The sequence below is a fragment of the Nuphar pumila genome, chromosome 6, assembly GCF_984573655.1.
Source record: "Nuphar pumila chromosome 6, dmNupPumi1.hap1.1, whole genome shotgun sequence".
In the NCBI taxonomy this organism is placed as follows: domain Eukaryota; kingdom Viridiplantae; phylum Streptophyta; class Magnoliopsida; order Nymphaeales; family Nymphaeaceae; genus Nuphar; species Nuphar pumila.
The window spans coordinates 131,150,681-131,156,507 of NC_143254.1; the positions used below are offsets into that span (position 1 = coordinate 131,150,681).

The 5,827-nt window shown below is 40.1% G+C and overlaps 1 pseudogene; it reads left to right on the plus strand.

Moving 5' to 3' along the window:
- The first annotated feature begins 208 nt into the window (after positions 1-208).
- On the plus strand, positions 209-5,553 carry LOC149836256 (subtilisin-like protease SBT3.9; annotated as a pseudogene).
- The last annotated feature ends 274 nt before the right edge of the window (positions 5,554-5,827 follow it).

The following is a 5,827-nucleotide window of genomic DNA, read 5'->3' on the forward strand; positions in this document are numbered from 1 at the left end:
ACCTGGTATTTGGCCTGAGGACCTTGGCCCGATATATAGATGGATGCCATGCGTCCATTTGTTTGGAACCCCCTCCCCACGAATGGATGTGTGCCATTCAGTGATTGGACCGAGAACCATGTAATATATTTTGTCGGATCACTGGATCACCTTGAATTTAATCAGTCATTTTCTCTTCAAGATTTTATGTTTTTTTTCCTTAATTCAGGTATACATTGTTTATTTGGGAGAGAGGCAACATGAAGATCCCCAAGTTGTTACCAATTCGCATCATGACATGCTAACTAAGCTTTTTGGAAGGTATATGGGCTCAATACAGTGTTTGATCATATAAAGGAAACTTCTTTGTTTTTTTTCTTTTATTATTTCCCTTGTTCTTATTTGTTACCACGAAATTAACTTGATATGCATGACGTTGCAGTAAGAAAGCAGCACTTGATTCAATCATATACAGTTACAAGCATGGCTTTTCTGGTTTTGCTGCAAAGCTTACAGAATCACAAGCCAGACTCATTTCAGGTACCAAAAACTTTTTCTAATGTAATGTTTATAGCTTCTGAGATTATCACACCTCAAATTGCATGTTCACTCTCAGGAATCCTGTGTACTTTAGCACTTCCCGTTGACATTTCCAAATTATGGTTCCATTATCCATATGAATATGTCATAGTTTTCCATATTTTTAAGTACTGCACATGATATTGCTGACAATCTTTCTAGTAGTTGCACATGAAGTAGCTTAAAAAAATGAAGTGGCTTAAACAGTTGAGAATTCCGACGACTATAATATAACAGCAGTTTCTTTTGTTTTGTTTTTTTCTCAATAAGTTGATCGTGATCATGCATTTTACGTACCTATCTTCTTCTTTTTTTGTTTATTACAAGTACCTATCTTTTTTCCCTTTTTGTTTTTTCATGTTTGTTTCTTCAATAGGTCGAAGCTTCGTTCCCTAACACACACACCTACTTTTTTTCTTTTATATAATAAGGAAAAACCCACCATTATAGTTAGGCATACCGTTACGGCCAGAAAGATGTCACATTAACCGTAGTTCTGTTTCAATATCTACAATGTAAAACTCCAACAGTACATCCCTCAGCACACGGGGGATAATTGCTAGTTGGCTTCAACTTTGAGGTAAGGAATGCACATCCAGTGTATCGAACACGACACCCTTCAACAGTTCAACTTGAATATCTTAAGCCAATCCACATAGCCAGTTGTGGGCACCATACCTGCCCTTTGTATATGTACGTTTTATTAATTCAACAGAAAAAAATTACAGAACATTTTAGCATATAGATTTATATATCAGTATCAAATTTTACAGAGTTTCCCGAAGTTGTTCATGTGATACCAAGCCAAACTCACAAGCTGCACACGACCCGAAGTTGGGATTACCTGGGGCTCCATCATGGGACTCCAAACACTCTTCTGTCCACTACCAACTATGGAGATGGTGTCATCATTGGAGTCATAGATACTGGTGAGTCGTATCTTCTCTCCACCAAGCATGTATAAGCTTCACAGTTGGTTCTAACAGAATTCATATGTAAATCCCGTTAGGAATTTGGCCCGAGTCCAAAAGCTTCAATGATCAAGGATTAGGCCCGATTCCATCACAATGGAAAGGCATTTGCTAGAAAGGAGAACGCTTCAATGTTTCCAACTGCAACAGAAAGATAATTGGTGCTCGGTTTTTCAATAAAGGAATCATTGCCCAACAAGGAGTGATACCACCGTCTGTTAGAGACACAGAGTATCTATCTCCAAGAGATGCAAATGGCCATGGGACGCACACAGCCTCAACTGCAGCTGGCTCATTCGTACACAATGCGAGTTATGGGGGCTTAGGCCTTGGATTGGCAAAAGGAGGTGCGTCTCGTGCTCGCTTGGCCATCTACAAAGCCTGTTGGGGTACTGGCATCTGTGGAGCTGCAGACATGTTGGCAGCCTTCGACAGAGCCATACGTGATGGTGTTGATATCATCTCTGTCTCTGTGGGCACAGACCAACCTCCTCTGCCCGGCTACCTTGATAACCAGAATTTCGTGTCGATCGGCGCATTCCATGCAGTGGCCAGAGGGATCACAGTTATTTGTTCCGGCGGCAATGCCGGGCCGTTCCCTCAAAAGGTCACCAATGGGGCACCTTGGATCTTGACAGTGGCTGCGAGCACCATTGATCGTTCGTTTCCTACTGCCATCAGACTGGGCAACAACCGCACATTCATTGTAAGTTTTCAGAGATGTACAGACATTTTTGGCATGTCTTTAATCTTTTGCAGTGTATAAGGCATTTTGATTTTCACATGGTGAAGGGCCAATCCATCTACTTCGGAGAAAGAGAGGACCATTTCAGAAGATTAGTCTTTTCTCAGGACATTGCTAACGACAATTCAACCGACATCTCCAGCATCAGGTAACGTAATATTTCTGTGGATTTGTATCACTTCTTTAACAGGTAATGCTGATAAAAAAACATCTTGATTACGGGAGCTAGTCCCTTGACCCAGCCAAGACAGTTAACTTGACCAATCCGATCAAGATGAAGCATGACTCGGACTTAAATGACCCAGTCCATGTCATCAATGCAAATGAGCTTTGTCTACTCTGCACACATTCTCCGAAGCAAATTTTAGTTGGCATGGTTGAAATAAAAGTGAATCAATGGCAACAACACAAATCTAGTTCTCAGGAAAATGGAAAATCTTGCCATATTTTGAAAAATCTGGTCTTCTTCGAAAGAGAAAAAAGTATCAGCACATTCAAACTAGAAAAGATATAAATTTAAATAATATAAAAATATTACAAAATGTTCTCGTTAATATCATGATAAAACTATGATATTTTCAACCGTCACATTTTCCATCAAGATCGTCTTTTAAATAGATTGTGATAAAATCACAAGGGTCATTGATATTTATGGCGTAGATCCATAACAAATTTTGGTAATACTTTGAGCCCGTTATTTCTTAAGGATTAACATTAAAGAAGACTTTAAAGCTTCTATTTATATTGTTTCTCTTCCTTTCCCATCTCAGTTGTGATGCAGGATCTCTGAATTCCACATTAGCAGCAGGGAATATAGTTCTCTGTTTCGCAGGTGCCAATGCCCGAAGAGACCAATACCCCACCGCATTATCCACCGTATTAAGTGCAGGAGCAGCTGGTATCATCTTCTCAATGCACACATCTAACATCTTTTTCCCCTGCTCTCTTATATCATGTGTTCAAGTGGATTATCAGATGGGAACTGAAATCCTTGCCTATATTCATTCTACAAGGTGGGCATTTATTCCTTTCTAATTTTCTTTCAATCAAACATTTTGTTGAAGACAACAAAAAGGGCGGAGCTACATACAGGTCAGGGTGGGCAAGTGCCCGCCCTGACCTGGAAATCCCAGGTAGGAGGTTTGGGTCAGTGTGGGTAGTGCCCACCCTGACCCCAATGATGTGCCTTTCCCTCCCTCCCCCACAACCCACTCACTCACCCATCCACCCTCCCTCTCTCTCTCTCTCTTTATATATATATAACTGAACATATTAGGCCCCATTACTGGTTCTGCCATGTTCTGCCCCCATAAGTTTTAAGTGTTTTATGATAGATCTGAACTGTTAGATGTGTTTAGCATGCTCGATTTAGTGGGAATCGACTCTTGGATCATGTTTTTTTTTTATGAAAAAACATTTTTTTCTGAACCAGGAAAAACGGGTACCTTCATAGCCATTGATTTTGGATCACCAAAAAAACCTATATGCAGGTCAGATCTGATGATCTAAAAGTCGGTTCCCATTAAACAAAACCTATAGACCACATCTAGGGTGTTAGACATGAGAAAAAATAATTAAAACTATGATTTTTGAGACCTAATGAAAAAGGAGGCCTAAGGACACATTTCTCGTGTGTGCCTGTGTGTGTATATATATATAGGGGAATGAAAACCCTCATAAACCTCCCCAATAAAAAAAATTTGATGTTTTTTTTCAAAATTCTGATCATACAGATGTATTCAGCATATTGATTTATTATAAATCAATACTTGGATCATGAATTTTGGATGGAAAAAATGGTATTTGAAGCCTCAAAAATTTATGAAAATTGTAAGATGATTTTGAAACTTATAAAAACTTATCCATACATCGAATCAAATGCTTCAAGAACTGATTTTTATAGAAACAAGCATAGATCACATCTTTACGGTCAAAATTTTGAAAAAAACACCAAAAATCCAATAAAACATCTATTGGGAAGGTTTGGAAGGGTTTTCCATTATAGAGGTTTTCATCTCTCTCTCTCTCTCTCTCTCTCTCTCTCTCTCTCTCTCTCTCTCTATATATATATATATATATATATATATATATATTTGTGACCACCATAACTTGGATTTCTGGCTCCGCCCGTGCAAAGATTCCAAATTAGTTGGTTTCTTCTTGCTCAACTAATCGATGATCATGCACACTGGACTGCAGATCCCCAATAGCAAAGGTGAGCTTTACACATGATGTCGTTGGAAAAGTGTCCTCTCCAAAGGTGGCATTTTTCTCTTCACGAGGACCTAATTCCCTCTCACTTGACGTCTTAAAGGTATTATCATCATGCACCAACACTACAATCTTCTGTCTTTCTTGCTTTCTTTCAAATTTTCCCCAGCAAAGCATTTGATCATCTGTCTTAACCATGACAATTCTAACTTTATTTCTCCAGCCTGACGTAGCTGCTCCAGGAGTCAATATCTTAGCATCAGGGCCAGACTTCAAACCTTACTTCTTCGATTCTGGAACCTCCATGGCTTGCCCTCATGTCTCTGGAATAGCAGCATTGCTCAAGTCCTTACATCCCAACTGGAGTCCAGCAGCTATAAAGTCTGCCATAGTCACCACAGGTTCATGCCTTTACAATCATCACTTCCATTTGAATGTCCTCTCTCTGTTGTAATTTATATACTTGTTCTTGCTCTTAATAGTGGCCGTCTGTCTGCAGCCTCTGTAACCAATGGAAACGGGGAACCCATCACAGCTGAAGGTGGCCCTCGCAAGCTTTCCGATCCTTTTGATTATGGAGGTGGACATGTCAACCCCAACAGAGCAGCAAGCCCTGGCTTGGTTTATGACATGCACACTGCAGACTATGTTCAGTTCCTCTGCTCTCTGGGCTATAGCAGTTCTGCAATCAGTCGCTTAACTGCCAAGGCAACATCGTGTGGACCAAGAATATCAGTTTCTGACCTTAACCTCCCTTCTATTTCCATCTCCAATCTTAAGAAAACTATCACAGTAGTGAGAACAGTTACAAATGTTGGTCCAGTTCATTCAACTTACAGAGCCAAAGTTGAAGCTCCCCCTAGTGTGAGGATTTCCCTAGAGCCAAAGGTGCTATCCTTCAACAAAACCGTTAGAACTTCAACTTTCAGAGTGACATTCTCGCCAGCCCACTTAATACAAGGCGATTTCTCCTTTGGCAGCCTCACTTGGACAGATGGAAAGCACGTTGTTCGCATTCCCCTCATTACCCGGGTGGTGATTCAAGATTCTTATGCTGATATCTCCTAGTTGCAAAAATATATGTTGTTATAAGTTTATAAGCTTTGAGAAAATATGAATAAAACGTGATTGTGCGTTACTAATTTCAGAAGAATGAGGTATACAATGTCCCTTCAAGGCTAAAGGAATCAGGTAATAAGAATCACTCTTTGAATACGTAGAAGAGAGAGAGAGAGAGAGAGAAATTTCGGCTTGGGCCATTGTGGTGGAAGGAACGTCTCCCAAGGCAGCCATGGTCCAGCACCGAGATAAATTTCGGGTGGAGATCACATTGGACTGCCAT